Raw genomic sequence first — 20,207 nt, 5'->3', positions numbered from 1 at the left:
AGTGTGCTGTCACAGAATAGGGAGAGCAACTAGGGTCACATAACAATGTGTGTATAAATTTTTGTATAAGAGGCTAACTTGAATTGTAAACTTTCACTTGAAGTATAATAATAAAATAAAAATTAAAAAAAAAACCTAATGTTTTAAAATAGCGTGCAAGATTGTAATATAGCTTTTCCTGAGATATATAGAAAAGTCAAGCAAAATTTGGTAAAGTTTATTTCATTAAGTAACCAAAGTGAACCACTTCACCTACATGTGAATAAAAAGTGCTGAAGACTGTGCCATTGTATATATGCAGGATACACTGTAACTATTTAACAAATGTAAACAACCGTAGGGTATCTAACTCAAATTACCCCCCTGTTCTTACATGAATCAGCCAATCCTGCTCTGAGACAATGTAGAACAAAGATGTTTCTTCAGAACATAAATCTTTGAAGATCCTAGATATATCCCATTAACTTACTTTTTTCTCAACTCCAGAACATATATAACACTGAGAAAAAAATCAAAGGCAAAACTTGAGGGCTGCTCTAGCACTACCATCCAGAAACTTAAAACCAGCTGGGCACAGGAAAAACAGAGAGAAGTTTCTTCAAAACCACCCACACAGTGGCTGTCTTCCTGCTCTCAGGTCTGCTAGCAGAGTCCAGCCTCCTGCTCAAGCATGAGGAGCATGCAGTGCATATGGAAAACAGAGGAGTCAACATATTCCCACCCACACCGGCTCCTCTCTTCAGCAGTGCCCTGAAAATCCGTTCACTGTGATAGCGAGACGAAAGCCAGGACCTGCTCCTCTTGTCAATGGACATCTTCAGGTACGTTGCAGACCAACCAACAGACCAGTTGAATGAAGTATCAGAGTTTTCAAAAGCAAAAGCTGAAAAGGCTCATTTCGTTAGGAAAGGAGATTAAAAGCATGGAGGAACAGAGTTTTCCTAGTTATAAATGGAGAAAGGAGAAAAAGATATCAAGAAGTAGTCACACAAAGAAAACTAACAGGAGAAAAAAAATCCCATTTCAGAAAAATTCAGAAAGAAAAGAAAAAACTGAGTGATGTAAACAAAAACTTAAAATCTTGCCTCTCCAGGATCATTAGTGAATGCATTATTATGTGTGTAGAGTTTTCTGGAGATCTGAGAGTTTAATCTTTTAAGTAATACACATTCAAAACAAACTCAACTACCTTGAATGCAAATCTTTCTTAAATCTATTACACATTGTTTTGACTTCTTAAACAAGAGTATAATATTTTTCTTAAAGGCTCATAATAAGAAATATCGTCAATGATTTACAAACTGCAGCGTAAAAACAGGTGCTAGGTTGACTCATAAGAATCATCTGGGAAACCTCATAAAAATACAAAATTAAAGATTTGGACTCACTAGGGAAGCATTGAAGCCCAGAAATCTGCTTTTTAAATCCTTCCCAGGTGATTTTGATTCATAACCCATTTCAGGAACCAAGAGTATAAGAGGTAGAACACTTGCCCGACCACCAGTATTTGGGTAGTGTTCTTTCTGATAGCTGTGAATGCATTCAACACACATTTACTGAGCATCTAATATGTCCTGGCTCAGTGCTGGGCTTTGACATAATCAAAGATGACTGAAACATGGTTTGAGTCCTCAAAGAGTTCACATTCAAGTTTGTTGTTGCTATTGTGTGCCCTTGAGTCAATTCTGACTTATAGCGACCCTATAGGACAAAGTAGAACTGCCCCTCAGGATTTCCTAGACTATACCCTTTACGGGAGCAGATCACCAGGTCTTTTCTCCCAAGGATCCATTGGTGGGTTCGAACCACAGACCTTTTGACCTTTCATTTAGTAGCCAAGTGCTTAATCATTGCACCACCAGGGCTCCTTCACATTCAAATACCCAAACCCAAAACCACTGACACTGAGTCAATTCCAACCCACAGGGTTTCCAAGGCTGTAAATCTCTATGGAAGCAGACTGCCACATCTTTGGCCCATGGAGCTGCTGGTGGTTTTGAACTGCCGACCTTTTGGTTAGCAGTCCAGCACCTTAACCACTGTGCCACTAGGGCTAACACTCAAACAGGGACACCAAATACATAAATACTTAATTATGGTGCAGTGAGGTCAATCCAATAATAAGACACAATGGAAATCTATCCCTGGATAGTGAAAGAGCTCCTAACTTAGCCTGGGTTTCCTAGAGGAGATGACACTTGGAGTAAGTTCTAAGGTTGAGAGATTAGCCAAGTGAATTTGGAGAAGGAGTGAGGAGGAAGAAGGGGGCAATGTTCCAACCACTGTCCTAAATTATACAGAAGTATCAAGAGTTGGTGGTACAAAGCAGGGAAGGACTGATAAGGAGTTTGAAGTTTACCCTGCAGGAATGGAAAGCTGGTAAACTATAAAGTCACCTTCAGATTTACATTTCAGTAAGAAAACCCTGACTGGATAAGTGGAATACATATATAAGAAGTATAAGAAATGGAAGGAGAAAGATGAGTTAGTAGACCACGGAAGAATTCCAGGCAAGAGATATCAAAGGTCTGATATAAAGCAATTGAAACCAAAATAGAAAGGAGAAGATAAATTTGAGAAAAATGGAGACAGAAAGACGAGGTGGCAGATTGGATGGGGATGGGAAGTGGAAAGAGTGGAACGGTGGGGAAATGTCGCAGTGGCGACGGTTGTCAGGACGGTGAGGACAGTAACCAACTGCACAACTCTTACAGAGAAGTGGGGCCAGGAGGGTCACTCTGAGGAGTCGACCCCCGGCTTCAGTCTCAGGAGTTTATTTATAGTCAATACAGCAAGCAGTGAAGCAAATAACAGAACAATGGGCTTTGGGTGAGTAACAATAAGTTTCGGGCTAGGGAGAAGGAATTCAGATAAACAAGCCAATCAGTAATAGGGCAATAGGTTTGGGAAAACAAGTCGTGCCTAATCTCATTCTTATCGCTGACAAGTCTCCAACATGTCGTATACAGCATAGAGGCCTGTGGGGGCTGCAGTTGTCAATAGTGCAGCCATGTTTAAATGGCATATATCCCACAGGGAAAGAGGAAAAGGAGTCACAGATGACCCCCAAGGCCATCTTAGGCAAATCACTTAACCTTTCTAAGCATCGTGAGGGAAATATGGAGCCCAGATGGTCTCCATCCCTGTCTTCTTTTGTCTTCCTCCTTCCTGCTGCCTCTTATGTGGATACCGTCATCTTGGACCATGAGGATAAAGGCCACACCTAGGGTGGTATAGCAAGAGCTGGAAGGAGCTGGGACTCTGAGGACCTCACAGGACAGAGCTGCATATAACCCTGGATCACTACCTCCAGACTCTGTATACACTGCTCTTCCTTAAGCCACTGTTAGTTGGAGTTCTCTATTACTCACAGCCAAACCTAATCCCAACTGTATTAGTTTCCATTGCTGCTGTAACAAATTACAACAAGCTTAGTCGCTTAACACAACACAAATGCATTCTTTTATAGTTCTGGAGGTGAGAAGTCCAAAATCAGTCTCAAAATATCAAATACAATTGGTATTTACTGCTCTTTAGGTATCATTTCACTGGTGACAAATTCTGAACACAAGGCATGTCCTCTAAAAGCAAAAGTCAAGGAACCAGCAGGGCTGGTTTCTTCTAGAGGTCCTGGGAGCAATCTGTTTCCTGGCCTTTTTCAGCATGTAGTGGCCACTTTGTTAGGATTCTCTCTCGTGGTTCTCACAACATCCTATGAGACGGGTGCTACTAATATCTCCAGTTTATAGATGAGAAAACTGAGGCCCAGAAAGGTTCCCTATAGTTCTGTGTCAGCCTTTGATGACTGTTTGAGCAGACGATCCTTTGCAAACTAAGGAGGCTGATAATCTGCTATCCAGTTAACCGAGGCCAAGTTATGCTGTAGAAACAAGGGACCCTGAAATGTCATTGGCATCAATAACAAAACTCCTATGTATGTCCACTGTGGGCCACTGTAGTTCTGCTGTACATTCTGCTATGTGTCCTGGGGATACCGGAGAGGGAAAAGGCCAGGGACAGAGAGACCAGTGGGAGAACAGGCTTGAGGATGGGGAGGAAGGTTTGGAGTCATCATTAAGGAAGCGGTTTTTTGAGCTATGGGATTAAAAAAGAGGAATCACCCAGATGCACTCTGAGCCAGCAAGAAAAAATGGGTAAGAAGGCTGATAATTCCCAAACCATCCAGAAGGGAGGGGGCATTTAAAACAATTCATCAAGGGTATGGGAATTGAAGACTGCAATCAGCTCAGGGAAAGTGAAGAATGTCAGTGGGGCTCCTCCAAATCGGTTCACAAGGAGACACATGGCGGCACCTTTGAGAGGCTTAACAACCCCAAAGATAGATACTTATTGCTCACAAAGTACCACTTTACCAATGACAAACTCTGAGCACAGGCTATATCTTCTAGAATGGAATCTGGTACTGGTTAATAAGACAGTATCTATCAGAAACAGCCTCTGTGATAACTGATGTGCTGTACCTGAAGTCCCTGCACCAGGCTCCACCAAGGTCGGCCCCGGTGACCTTGAGTCATTGAGCTTCACAGCCCTCCTGTGCTCAACAAGAACATCGTTGAGTAGCTTCTACACATGTAGCATCACGGTCAGGGATGAAAAGTCATGGTCCTGTCCCTCAAAGTTTTACTGACTAGCAGTGGAGACAGACATCTACGTGACAATTACAACAGAATATGACAAGTGCTAGGATGGTGCTGGCAAAGAATATTGAATATACCATGGACTGCCAGGAGAATGAACAAATCTGTCTTGGAATAAGTACAGCCAGAGTGCTCCTTAGAAGTAAGGATGGTGAGACTTCGTCTCATGTACTTGGACATGTTATTAGGAGGGATCAGTCCCTGGGGAAGGACATCATACTTGGTAAAGTAAAGGGTCAGAGAAAAAAAGGAACACCATCAACGAGACAGATTGACACAGTGGCTGCAACAATGGGCTCAAGCGCAACAAGGATTGTGAGGATGGCGCAGGACCGGGCAGTGTTTTGTTCTGTTGTACATGGGGTTGTTATGAGTCAGAACTGACTCGACAGCACCTAACACCAACTAACAGGATGGTGCTTGGAAAATGAATGGGCTGGGCCAAACTCAACACAAAACCTATTGGCACTCAAGCCAATTTCTCTGTTAAGCATGTTAATGTACTTTATGTGCATGATTACTTCCCAATGATGTCATGAAGGAGATGTTGCTCTCCTCCATTTATGCCACAGACAATTTTGGCTCGAAGACAGTGGGATTCTGGCAAGGCCACACTGTTACCAAGAGGCAAAGAACATTCTGGTTGTATTTCTTCTAAGACTTGTTTGTTCGTTCTAGTGATTTCATTTGTAAAATGGGGTAATAATGCTGACCTCACGGGTTGCTGTGAGATTTTAAAAAGTACTCCCAGCACAGTGCCTGGAACCTACTAAACCCCAAGCAAACACTGGTTTCCCCACTCCTAACATCAGAAAATTGGAGGAAGCACCCTTCTCCCCTGAACCTGTGGTCCTGGCAGGCTTTAACACGCGAAAGGTTTCGTTCCAACAGGAAGGTTCTTGGCCTGAGGCATCCAGAGCTCCTGGCTAAAAAGGTGACCTAATTATTAATAAAAGCTCCAGAGATGAAAACTAAGCCATAATCCACCCCTGAATGGCTTGAGAAGGAGCAGATAATGGGCCAATAAAATTAATCTTGTAGAAAAACACAATTAGCTGTATCATTTATAAATTTCATCTCCTTACACGTGGGGCAGAGCGGAGCATGGACGAGAGCCGGAGCTGATCGTGGCACAGCTTCCTGTTTAACATGGATGTGTGCACCTTTTACTGGGAAATGTTTTCATTTCACATTCAGGGGTCATTTTCAGAGGTTTAACGACAATCTTCGGAAGCCAGGATGACCCAGAGAACAAAATGAAAGGCATGCCTCTCCTCCATCTTCTCTCCTTTGTGTTTCCTGCGTATTCCAAGTTGCTTCTATGCAACTGAAGCACGATTTATGGAGGCCATGAGTCCCTGCGTGGTGCAAGTGGTTAATGGGCTCGGCTGCTAACCAAAAGTTTGCAAGTTCAAGTCCACCCAGAGGTGCTTTCCAAAAAACCAGCCATTGCACCAACTGCCCTGACAAGGATCACAATAGAGGGTCCCAGATAGAGTGGGAGAATACTTTACAGCGAAATTCAAATTCACAAAAAAAGACCAAATTTACTGGTCTGACAGAGACTGGAGATACCCTGAGACTACGGATCCTGGACACCCTATTAACTCAGAACTGAAGTCACTCCCAAAGTTCACCCTTCAGCCAAAGATTACACAGGTCTATAAAACAAACAATAACATGCATGAAGAAGGTGCTTCTTAGCACAATCATGTAAATGAGACCAAATGGGCAACACTGGCCCAAAAGCAAAGAAAAGAAGGCAAGAAGGGGAGGCAGGGCCAAGACGGCAAAGTAGTCACACACTTCCTGCGGTCCCTCTTAAAACAAAGACCCCAAAAAACAAGTGAATCGATCATATATGACAATCTAGAAGCCCTGAATATCAAAAACAAAGTTGAGAAATCAGACTGAGCGACAGGGCGAGGGAGAGGTGATTCAGATGCAGGGAGGGGATGGCAGACCTGATCTGGCTGGAACCGGCAACCTGCAGGCTGGATTGGCTGCACGAGCAGTGAGGCAAGCAGTGGCACTCAGGACACATTTTCCACTTTGGGAGAGACCAAGCAGCAGAGAGTCTTCTCAAACCTCTAGAACCAGCAAGAAACGGTGCTCAATCGGGGAAATACAAGTACAAGCCTCTAATCTACTGTGCTGATAAAAAAAAAAAAAAACCTTCTGGGAAGTACCTCTCTCCCATTTACCTACCACTTCCTCGCTCTGCTCCAGGTCCCAGCCTGCTTCAGTGATAGCTGTGCTCCCTGGGCTGGAAGTAAGACTCGTCATGCACCCTGAGCCATTCTCCCAGCTTTGGAGAAGAAAGAAATTAACAAATAGGAAAAAATAGTCTGCCAGCTCCTCTAAGCTGGGAACTCGGGGCAGGCAGAGCCCCTTTGCCTAGGCACAGGCATAAGGGGTCCATGGACTTTGAATGTCTTTCACCCCTGCATAGACCTGTGTGGGCCCATTTCAACAGTATAAGCCCTCATTAGCACAGTATAACAGGGTATATACCTGAAATCTATTTTCATCTGTATCTCCTATAAGGGGGAGTGGTAGATTCGTGACATTTGACACCGTCCTGCCCATTAAGCAGGGTCCTCACCTACCCACATCAAGGGCCTGAGGACTGGTGGCTCCATCCATTCCACAGAGCCACCTGAGACAAGGGTCCAAGAATAAGTGGAGACTCTCAGTCCTTACAGCCAACAGCACTGGGTGCCTACAGTCCAGCTGCAAAACCCACCTACCTATGTGCTCTAAGGAAAATGGACATGCCTTCCATCCAGACACTGAGGGGAAGCAGTCAGTCCCTGCCTTGATCAGTGCATGACCCCCTACTGCAGCCAGATACCTGTGCCTACTCCAATCACCCATGCCCATCTAGGACTGTAGGTGACAGCCTGCACCGCACACTCGGTGACCGACAACCTGGACACTTAAGCTGAATCCACATAAGAAATGTAAATGGACTCCTGGGCACATACCTAGCAACAGCTCTAGCCACTTGGAGACAGGATGTTAGAGCTTCAAAGATGCCAATAATCAAGCTAGCTCACACAACCAGCCTATTTGGGCATATCAAAACAAAACAAGAAGCTAGGACACATTAAGCAAACAGAAAATAAATAAATAAAATAACTTATTGATAGCTCACAGACAACAGTCAATATCAAATCACATAAAGAGATAAACGATGATGGCTTGAGCAAGCCACTAAAACAAAGAATCAAGAAAACTTCCAGAGGAAGAGAACTTCTTGGAATTACCAGAGGTAGAATTCAAAAGACTAACATACAGAACTCTTCAAGAGATCAGGAAGGAGATAATTCAAAATGCAGAACAATCCAAGGAACACACAAAGTAATAGAGGAACTTATGAAAGTTATACAAGAGCATAATGACAAATTTAACAGACTGTAAGAACCCATAGAGAGACAGCAAACATAAATCCAAAAGATTAACAATAAAATTTCAGAATTAGACAACTCAATAGAAAGTCATAGGAGCAGAATTTAGGCAATGGAAGTCAGAATTAGTGAGACTGAAGATAAAGCACTTGACACCAACTTATTTAAGGAAAAATCAAATAAAAGAATTTTTTAAAAAAGAAGAAACCCTAAGAATTGTGACTCTATCAAGAGGAATAAACTACAAGTGATTGAAGTACAAGAACAAGGGGAGGGGGACGGAATAACAGAGAATACAGAGAGAATTATTGAAGATATGTTGGCAGAAAACTTCCCTGATATCGTAAAATATGAGAAGATATCTATCCAGGAAGCTCACCAAACTCCACACAAGGTAGATCCCAAATGAATGTCACCAAGACATATTGTAATCAAACTTGCCAAAAACAAAGACAAAGAATTTTAAAAGCATCTAGGGATAAATGAAAAGTTACATACAAAGGAGAGTCAATAAAACTAAGCTCGGACTACTCAGCAGAAACCATGAAGGCAAGATTGGTGGGGCCAAGATGGTGGAGTAGTCAGACACTTCCTAGGGTATCTCTTACAACAAAGACCTGAAAAAAACAAGTGAATCGATTATATACGACAATCTAGGAGCCCTGAACATCAAAGGCAAAGTTGAGAAATCAGACTGAGTGTCAGGAGGAGGGAGAGATGGTTCGGAAGCAGCAAGGAATTGCCAGACCTGACCTAGCGGGAGCTGGCACCCTTTAGGCCGGATCAGCTCTTGGTGCACGGTGAGGCAAGCAATGGCACTCTGGAGGTGTTTTCCACGTTGGAAGAGACCCAGTGGCAAAGAGTCTACTCAGGCATCCAGAACCAGTGAAAAGCAGCACTCAATCGGGAAAAGATTAGTGCTTCTGTCTGGCCTACTGCACGGATCAAAAAACATCACCCTTTGGGAAAAACCTCTCTCCCATTTACTTACCCCCTCTCTGCTCTGCACTGGGTCCCAGGATGGCTTCAGTGATTGCCCAGTCCCCTGGGCCAGAAACGGGACCCATCACACACCTTGAGCCATTCTCCCGGTCTTGGAGAGGGAACAAATTAACAAACACAGAAAAAACAATCTGCTGGCTCGTCTAAGCCAGGAACTCAAGGTAGGCACAGCTCCTTTGCCTAGGCACAGGCATAAGGGGTCCATGGACTTTGAATGTCTTTCACCCTACATAGACCTGTGTGGACCCATTTTAACAGCATAGGCCCTCATTACCACAGTACAACAAGGTATACATCTGAAGTCTAACTTCAACTGTTTCATCTGTGAAGAGGCAGGTTCGTGACATTGGATACTACTCTGCCATTTAGCAGGGTCCTCACCTACCCACATCAGGGCCCTGAGGACTGGTGGCTCCACCCATGCCACCTGGCCACCCATGACAGGGGTCCAAGAATAAGTGGTGCTCCCTAGTCCTTACAGCCAACAGCACTGGGTGGTCATAGTCCAGCTGCAAAACTCACCCACCTATGCACTCTAGGCAACAGGGACACAGTTTCCTCCCAGACATTCAGGGGCAGCAGTCAGCCCCCTGCCTTGCTCAGCACGTGACCCCCTACTGCAGCCAGATACCAGTGCCTACCCCTATCACCCATCCCTGTCTAGGACTGTAGGTGAGAGCCTGCACCACACACTTGGTGACAGACTACCTGGACACCTGAGATGAATCCATACAAGAAAAGTAAATGGACTCCTGGGCTTACATACTTAGTAACAGATCTAACCACCTAGTGACAGGACATTAGAGCTTCAAAGTTGCCAATAATCAAACTAGCTCACATGAGCAGCCTATTTGGGCATATCAAAACAAGAAGCTAGGACACAGTAAGCAAACATAAAATAAATTATAATAAATTACTGATGGCTTGGAGACAACAATCGATATCAAATCACATAAAGAGGCAGACCATGATGACTTCAGCAAGTTCCAAAAGAAAGAATCAAGAAATTTTCTGGAGGAAGAGAATTTCTTGGAATTACCGGAGGCAGAATAAAAAAGATTAATATACAGAACTCTTCAAGATATCAGGAAGTTAATATACAGAACTCTTCAAGATATCAGGAAGGAGATCAGATGAAAATGCAGAACAAGCTAAGGAACACAAAAACAAAGCAACAGAGGATCTTAAGAAGGTTATCCAAGAGCATAATGACAAATTTAATAGGCTACAAGAAGCATAGAGAGAGAGCAATCAGAAATCCAGAAGATTAACAACAAAATTTCAGAATTAGACAACTCAACATAAAGTCATAGGAGCGGAACTGAAGCAATGGAAGTCAGAATTAGTGATAGTGAAGATAAAGCACTTGACACAAACTTATTTGAGGAAAAATCAGATAAAAGAATTTTTAAAAATGGGGACTTGGGCAGACATGGCTGTGGCAGCATGCTTGTCCATCTTCCCATTCTTGCCTATTCTGTAGTGGTCTTTGGACTCGAACAGACATGGCTGTGGCAGCATGCTTGTCCGTTTTCCCATTCTTGCCTATTCTGTAGTGGTCTTTGGACTCGAACAGACATGGCTTTGGCAGCATGCTTGTCCGTTTTCCCATTCTTGCTTATTCTGTAATATTCTTTGGACTCAGGCAGACATGGCTCTAGCAGCATGCTTGTCCGTTTCCCAATTTTGTCTGTTCTGTGATATTTCTTTGGACTCGGACAGACGTGGCTGTGGCAGCATGTTTGTCTGTTTTCCCACTTTTGTCTGTTCTGTGATATTTCCTTGGGCTCGGGCAGACAAGGCTCTGGCAGCGTGGTTGTCCGTTTCCCACTTTTGCCTTTTTGAATATATGCCGAATAAAACTTTATTTTTGCTTTACTCAATTTTGTGATGTTTTTCCCCTACAACAGTTAATGGCGTAGTCGTCAAGTATTTCTGAAGCTACAAATCCAGTTGACCTCGAGGAGACCTGGACTGCAGAGCAGAAGCTAGCAAAGACAGGTCCTATCTTCTGGACACACGTGTTCCCACTCCATGTCCCTTCAACACTGACTGGGTAGTGCTCTTGGAAAATGAGCCTTTGCTTATTCTTTGTTGTTCTCTTTCTTATGTTTGCTTAATTTTTGTTTGGCATATCTGTTTGAAAAACCAGTTGTTTGATTAAGGAGAATCTTTCTTAGATTTTTACTTGATCATTTGGTTAAGAGTGACATTTTGTAACTCTTTAAGTGAACTGCAGTTTAGGTCCAGATTCAGGCATTAGAAACATTAAAGAGGTAATTCTATTTTCAAAGAGCTTTGAGTCACTATAAGCTGCAAAACTGGAGCCTTTTTGTGGCTCAGAGAAAACCTGGAAAATAGTGTTTTGCTTTGCCAAATTTGCAGGGAGAGGTGGCAGCTCTTGCCTGTTTTGCCAAATTCTCAGGGGGAGGTGGCAGCTCCTCACCTGTGTTATGAAATTTGAGGGAGAAGTGGTAGTTTTGTACCTCTTTTATGATACAGTTTCTTGATAAAGAATCAAAATGTTAAAATTAAATCATCGGTAGCTTTAAAGTACTTTCCAACTGAAGGAACTAGTCTATTTAAGGTCTAAAATAAAAGACTAGGTCTCTAGCCATCAGAATGAATTCAGTTCAAAAAGAAGGAAACCAAAAGCTTCAACATTAGAGCTTAACATCTTTGATAAATGTACCAAGACACTGGTTTGGGGTTCATATTTAAAAACACTATAAACTAAGTATAGTAGAAGTAATTTGGAATTCCAGTGACCACTCTGGGAAAATGAGCTTTCATTTGTGTTGTCCTTTCTTTCCTTTAGGAAACTTTGCTTGAGGCTCAGGTTTTGTCTAAAGGTCTAATATTCCTCCATCTGAGGCTCTGGCAAGTTAATAAGTTTTATCTAGAACCTGTTTTTTTCATTGAATTGAGTTGATCTTACCAAAAATTGCCATACACACTTTAAGAATCTACAATCCCCATATCCTTGTTTTGTGTGGTATTGTCTGGCGAGTTTATGTGGTCTTTCTGTCTCCTTTTGTTCTGAGAGCTTGCTTCTGGTCTAGAGCGTTGTGTCTAAGTCTGTCTTGTATCAGGTTGGAGGTTATGGCTAAGAACTGGTGTTTTTTGTAAGGCTGGTCATAGAACCTCAGTTCTTTCTTCATTCAGAAAAAAACTGTGTCATGTGTCTGTCTTATGATTTAGACTTTTAATAGCTACTTGGAGAAACTTTGATATAAATTGGTCTATTTGAAAAGTACACTAAGATCTTCATGTTTTACACTATGTCAATCTTAAAAGTGAAACCTTTCTAAGTAACTTAAGCTAGATATTATATCAAATGTGTTTTATTTAAGGAAAAAGGATAGTTTTATCTTAAAGTAAAAGTAGCAGTTCCAGAACAGTAGAAAAGAAATTAGTTATCTTTTGTCCTTCAAAATTCCTAGGACAATTTCATGTAAATGAATTGGGATGACATCCCCAGCCCCAGTCTTGCTAGCCAAGAATTCATTGATTCATTTACAAAATTGCTAAAGAGCTTTGGTATTTACTGGGTAGATAGCCTTTCAAAATGCCTTCATCAATTTAAACATATGTAAATGTCTTCCATGAGTCAAGAGAGTGAGGGCAGGGCAAAATCAGGCCTCCTCAGCCCCCAGCCCCCAGTCTGCAAGGTCGAATAGCTCTAGGGAAGCTTTTGAAAGACCCTTTCCAGCTAGGTGGAGACTCTTTTAAGACAAAATATAAGAAAAATTGCTGCTTTGCTATAGTTATCAGAAACTAAGTGGATCCCAATCACAGAACTGTAAACAAGTTCTCTCTATTATAGGGGAACTCTAAGAAGTCAAACAATAGAAATCACAATGAGACACACCTGAAGGGGCCTGGAAAAATGTTTCGGCAGTAGACAGACACTTAAGGTTATATCCATATCTATGAGTTGGTCAATTGAGCAGATACTTTGTGATTTCCAAAGTCAGTTGATAAAGTCTTTAGGAGCTAAAATTAGACTGGGAAAAATATGAGAAATAGTAAAAGTTTAATGAAATCTTAGAATGTTTAAATAGACTTCTCTTTCAACAACAGTTATGTTTTATGGTATACAGGCTTAAAATAATTCCAAAGACATTTTAAGTAACTTATTGATGTTAAATTGAGTTAATAGATAGTTGCCATAATTTAAACTTATATACTTTTGCTTTTTATGCCACAAGGATAGACAGATATACATATTTAAGTCTGCTAATGAATGTGTTCATTTTTGCCATTTAAAGGGATGCACTATAAGAGATATGCAACAAAGGCAACGTTTAACAGGTTTATTGAAAAAGAAATTTATTTGATATGGTTAAGTTTTATCTGTCTGATTAAAGTTTAATGGTCTAATTTATAAGATTTTTAGGAGCTTTAATGTTAAGTAGCATATAAAACAAAGAATCAGGTTTCTCGCTGTTAAAATAACAGAATTTTCTTTGATTTCTGAGTTAAAGGGTTAGTTTATTCTTTGTGTAATCTGTAGGTTTGACCTCTCATTAGAATAAGATTCCTGAGTCTGAATACTAAGCCGCACGGCTTTTAGAAAAGAAAGCTAAGGTTTTTACTTTAAGATCTTTGGTTAAATAACTTAAGTATTGTTCACAGTGACCTATAATATTATTATTGCTTTATTGCTAACTTGGTTGCAACTTTATTTTTTAGAATCTAGCATTATCAAAGCCAATGCTTTGATTGGGGAATTCACATCATTTACCTATGAAGTTTTTTTTTTTATTTAGACATTTGATAATCTTGGTATATTCTTGGTATATCCTGATTATATGATATTTTGTCTCAAGAGTATTATGTATTATATCTGAAGCTCTTTGAATACAGTTAATGGTTATATTTAGAAGTATTTTTATCTAAAGTTTTTTTTGAACAGATTTTATTTGGCCTTTACGTTGTCCTTGTAATTAATTTCTATCAGGTCTTTTACTATTAAGGATATTATGTTTATGAAATAATCATGGCCATATTAAGTTTTGTAATCTGTAGATAAGTTTTTACTTTGCTGATTTGCTGAAAACATTTGACCAAAATATCTCAACCAAAAGATGGACTATATTGGACTTGTGAAAAGGACTGTGACTTGACTCAATCAAGATTTCCAGAACTCTTATGCAGAAGCTGATGTGTTCATAGACTGCTGCTAATCCAGAATCACATGGAACAGAAATTAACTACGTAAGACTGAGTAAACTAAAGAAACTATGTTTTTTTTTTTTATGTGGGAATATTGCTGATGTTTTAAGGCCCTATTTTCTGGATATAAGAGACTATTTTCCTTTCTCCTAAATTATCTAACTAATGGGTTTAGATATTGTAACTCTTGAATTAGAAGTTCCTGTTGGTAAACTTAACAAAGTTGTAACTATCATAACCAGAGAAGTATCTGAAATTTGAGCTATGATTTTACAAAATAGAATAGTATTAGCTTTCCTGTTAGTTTTCTCAAGAAACAGTTAGTACCTTAATAGATATATGTTGCTGTACTTACATTAATACTCAGTCTGAGGTTTTGCAGAATATAGTTGCTGTTGAGGCACATGAAAAACAGTCACTAATGGGCTTATATATAAACAAACAACTCATGAGATTTGTTTCTTTGGTTCAAAGACCTTATGTTCATGGTTTCATTGGTTATTTCAGGCAATTGGCCTAATATTATTGTTAGCGTTTCTGTTTTACTTCCTAGTTTGCTGTATGGTGCCTGGGATCTTAAAAACCAGATAATGCCCAATTACCCTTTATTGAGCATTTTTGATAAAATATTCTATAGTGAGATCATGATCCAAAGGAGGCAAACATGAAGAAGGTGTAATTCCCCAGGAATCCAGACTACTGGCTTTCAGGGAGGTTAGGGTAACCTACACAGGATATCGTCTTCAGGTGTCCTTTTGAACTTCGAGCTTTGAGGAAAAAAAACTGGTTCCCAAAGCCACTTTGAGTCAAACAGGTCCAGGTAAACTAGTAAGACTATTTTTCTCTGGGCATTGTGCTTTTTTTTTGAAGAATTCAGTCTGTTTAGGAAACTAACTTCAAAGATCAGGCTGAGAGTTATGTTTAAGGTAAATCAGTAATCAGTTTAATTAGTCTTTAAGACAGTGATGTATGAAATACCTGTCTAATGTTTGTAATAAAACTGTCGCCCTCTTATAATGCAGAAAATTATGTATCTTAAAGAAACCAGACTGTCAGAGGAGATCGACCTCATGGCTCAGACTCCATTTTGTCTTAGGTTCCACTTCTGCTTCTGAGAAAGTGATCCATGACTGTTAATAGGTAAACCAAGGAGGGGCAGCTTGCCCTTGGGAAGAACACTTAGTATGTTTTAAACAGACTAACTGAAGACCTCCTACAGGAAAGGTCCATCCTGTATTAACTTGCTAATCATGAATTCTCAATGGAAACTTTGTTGTCACATGCAAATTTTTCTATACCTTCTGTTTCGTCTGGACAAAATTTGTGTGCTCCTGATGGATATGTTTCTGTGTGGTAGATCCAACTATACTAATTTAGATGATCCCTTTCCAACTGATAGTGAAATTACATGGGCAATCGCTTGTTTAAATTACTGATGAATGGATGGACAATGCACTTTGGAAACTTTGGGATTATCTTTAGATATTCATAGTAATGATACTAGTAAATATTGGAAAGGTAATGTTAAATCATTAGACATTGTAAGATGAAAGTTAGAAGAAAACCCATTGGTCCAACACCCAGGATATGGTTGGTAGCTTTAATTCCTACTTATGGTATATTTGAAGTAGAGAAATCTTTAAGAAATTTGTCAATTGCTATGGGACAAATAGCAGACAAAATTGCTAAGGGGATGGGAGCACAACAGTGATCTCTGATTTCATAAGCCAAGCTGACATGAGATAACAAAATAACCTTATTTTTTTTATTATCCCAAGAAAGTAGTCTGTACTGTAGACAAGATATGCATAGAATTAGATAGCAAGCTACTTGGTTATACACTGTAACACTCTTACAAACACCAGATTTGTTTGGTTGGTTACCATCAGGAATAAGTACATGGGCTAGATCACTATTACAAGGAATAATAATATTCTTAGTCTACATCCGGATAGTATCAGGCATAATAAAATTTATCCTCTATTGTCTTACACATCTAAAAGTTAAAGAAAGCCTTGGGCTAAAATGTTGATGTACATTGAATCTGCTCACTCCTGCAATGCCATTGATGAGAACATTGTTCTTACTTAAGATCCTGGTGAAGAACCAGATGGTATCCAGTGGAAAACCTGCACCGTGAGTTTAAAGAGCCTGCAATGGCCGCCATCTAGGAGCTCGACTAAGTCCAGGTATTGATCATTGATGTGTTATCTCCAATCTCCAATCAAAAGGAGGGAATGATTTAGGAAATAATATTAGAATCATTTATTCCCTCTCCTTGAGCATAGAGAATGTGACCCAGCTGGAGCTGGGCTCACAAGGACTCACAGGGACACATCAACTGGGCCCTGAGGTATAAAGACAATAGCTAAGATAATCTTTGAAAATATCTTTTAGGGAAACTTTCACATAAAGCTCATCAAACAGAACACAAGAAGACTTTCCACTCTTATCTTTTTCTATTAGCATTTAGTGAATAGAAATTTGTTGGACCAATGAAGACCTTCCTGACTGTCTTACTGAAACCCGTACTAATGATTGTTGACAAAGACAAGTCAAAATGTAGGATCACAGGTTCTAGCCAATCTGAAAAGGCTAAGCTTTCAATGGTTTTACCCACTTGTAATGTTAATATATACTGATGGCTCTGTAATGGTTCCTTGAACTCGGGCAGACATGGCTGTGGCAGCATGTTTGTCCATTTTCCCATTCTTGCCTATTCTATAATGGTCTTTGGACTCAGGCAGACGTAGCTGTGGCAGCACGCTTGTCTGTTTTCCCACTTTTGTCTGTTCTGTGATATTTCCTTGGACTCGGGCAGACATGGCTCTGGCAGCTTGGTTGTCCGTTTCCCACTTTTGCCTTTTTGAATATATGCCGAATAAAACTTTCTTTTTACTTTAAAAAAAAAAAGAATTTTAAAAAATGAAGAAACCCTAAGAATTATGTGGGACTCTATCAAGAGGAATCACCTATGAGTGATTGGAGTACCGGAACAGGGGGCGATAACAGAAAGTACAGAGAGAATTGTTGCAGGTTTATTGGCAGAAAACTTCCCTGACACTGTGAAAGATAAGAAGATATTTATCCAAGATGCTCATTGAACCCCACATAAGGTAGATCCCAAAAGAAAGTCACCAAGACGTATTGTAATCAAACTTGACAAAACCAAAGATAAAGAGAGAATTTCAACAGCGGCTAGGAATAAATAAAAAGTCACCTACAAAGCAGAGTCAATAAGACTAAGCTCTGACTACTCAGCAGAAACCATGCAGGCAAGGAGGCAATGGGATGACATATATAAAGCCTTGAAGAAGAAAAATTGCCAGCTAAGAATTATATATCCAGCAAAACTGTCTCTCAAATATGATGGTGAAATTAGGGCATTTCCAGATAAACAGAAGTTTAAGGAATTTGCAAAAACCAAACCAAAATTACAAGAAATACTAAAGGGAGTCCTCTAGTTAGAAAACCAATAATATCAGATAACAACCCAAGACTAGAACACAGGACAGAGCAACAGATATCAACTCAGATAGGGAAGTCACAAAAATAAATCAAAGCTAAAATACCAAAAATAGAGAAACAGAGATGTCAATGTGTAAAAGATGACAACATTAAAACAAAAAAGAGGGACTAAAAAATGTAGACATAGATCTTTCATATGGAGAGGAAGTTAAGGTGATATAAAGAAATAAGAGATTGACTTAAACTTAGAAAACTAAGGGTGAATATTAAGGTAACCACAAAGGAAACTAACAATCCTACACATCAAAATGAAAAAGAAACAAACAAACAAAAAAAGACTCAGCAAATACAAAATCAACAATAATGAAAAGAAAATACATAAAGAAAAACGACTCAGCACAGAAAATTAAGTGGAACAAAGAAACTGTCAACAACACACAAAAAAAGACATCAAAATGACGGCACTAAACTCATACCTGTGAATAATTATGTTACTGCAAAATGCAGATCTGATCAGCCTGCCACAAAAGCCAACACTGAGACAGGGACGAGGTGAGCAGCAAGAGGGTTTTATTGTGTATCAACATACAGGAGGCAGAGGGGAATAAGCGCCTCCAAAAGACCTGTCTCCTGGAACTAGAGACTGGCTGGAGGTTTTATATGGACAGGATTGTAGTTGCTCTTTGCGGTAGTCACAATTTTCACGTCTCAGATGAGTTAACCTCTTACTTGCAATCCTTGAGAGTTATCCGGCGCCATTAGTCAGGATTGTCACATCACGGATGAGTTAATCCTTTTACTGGCAGTCCTTGAGGGTTATCAATTTGTTTTGCCACCCTCCAAGGAGAAACTTTAGTTAATCTTGAACTTTTATAGGGACTGGAATAAGAGGAGGGAGAAAGAAGAAAAAATATCATGAGACAAAGCAAGAGCTAGTAATGGTGGGAATCAATTATTCAGCAATGGTGGTAATTGAGCTTATGTAGCCTGTTCCAATCCCCCCTTTTTATTGCAAGTTTCTCAGTCTTGGGAAACGGGGGGTCACTTCTTTTCTGGCTACTTCCTGCTGGTTAGGGGTGTCTCTGGGGTGAGAAACCTCCCAGTATCAGCTAGGGGCTGTAGACAGGGGCTGAGTTAGAGGGGAAGTTGGCTGCATTTTGGTGAATTAGATGCCATGCGTCCCCAGAGCCTGAAGAAGGGGGATCCTGACTTACCAGGGTAAAAATTTCTCTAGCCTTAAGGGTGTTTGTAGTTCTTCTTGTCAATATTTTCATAAAACAGGGAACACAAAAACAAACTAGAATTATCACTATTTCTAAGGTTATTAAGGGGGTTAACCAGGATCCCAAGGAAGAAAAAATGCTGGAGAACCAGCTCCATGCATCTTCTTGCCTCAATTTGGGGCGTATCCATTTAGTTACCTTATGAATGGCATCTAATCCTATTTCAACTTCTCTTGTAGTATTTACCCAAGCACAGTAGGTTTTATTTTTGATAGCACATACACCTCCTGACTTCACCAATAAGAAGGTCCAAGGAAATTCTGTTGTCAAGGACTACCTCAGCCAGGGAGTTCAAAGAGGTTTGTTGGGCTTTGAGTGCTCTCTCAGTCCCAAGAGCAAATAGGTGGAGTGCCTCTGATATTTCTGATAGCCATTTTCATGTGATATACTCCTAATCCGGGGATAACTGTTCTTAAGAACCACCACCTGAGTCCAGTCTTTTCCAGAACCAGACTGTCATTTGTTCGCGCCATCTCTAAAAAAATATGGTCCACAGAGAAAATATTTTGTTTCTTCCAAAGAACCCTTTTTGCTGGCGGGTAGATCTGAGTTGGAAAGGTTAAAAACCCCAGGGTGCACTGACCTACATAATGAATTCCAGTCAAGCACTGGATAGCCCACGTATAGGGTGACGTTTTGGGGGTAAGGTTCTCACTAGTGGGGAATGCTTTTCCTCCACATAAAAACATATATCCCTACGGGGCACATAAGGACAGATTCTGGTTAGAACTTTCTGGAATACTAGCATTAATATTGGTTAACTGGGGAACAATCAAAGATTGATTATAGGAGGAGAGAAGTTGAAAATCTTGAAAAACTTGTTGGGCCACTTTTGCTTGAGGAGCTTGTGACCTGATCTCCCATTTGTGTCTTGAAGTGTGGTTATAAAGTTCAGTAAGGGAGCAGGGGATGGAAAAGGGGTATCGTAAGAGTCTTGCTCATATTGGGGCCTTAGGGACTCCATGGAATAAAATGCAGTCAGGTATTTCCTTGGTATAATCGAAAACAGGTGCTGCCAGAGGGCTTAGAGAAGCCACGACCGTGGGAGGTGATAGCATAGCCAACAATTGCTGAGGTTACCCCCTGTGGCTATGGCTTGAGACATAGTAACAAGACCACTGGAGGAGCAATCCCACCCCTTGCAAGGTGGGCAGGCTATTGAAGTGAATCTCCTCTCCCCTGCTTATCTCTCCATCTTGGGGTGAGCT

Source organism: Trichechus manatus, unplaced genomic scaffold (assembly GCF_000243295.1).
Source record: "Trichechus manatus latirostris isolate Lorelei unplaced genomic scaffold, TriManLat1.0 scaffold00111, whole genome shotgun sequence".
Classification (NCBI taxonomy): domain Eukaryota; kingdom Metazoa; phylum Chordata; class Mammalia; order Sirenia; family Trichechidae; genus Trichechus; species Trichechus manatus.
Note: the sequence above shows the minus strand (reverse complement) of the source record.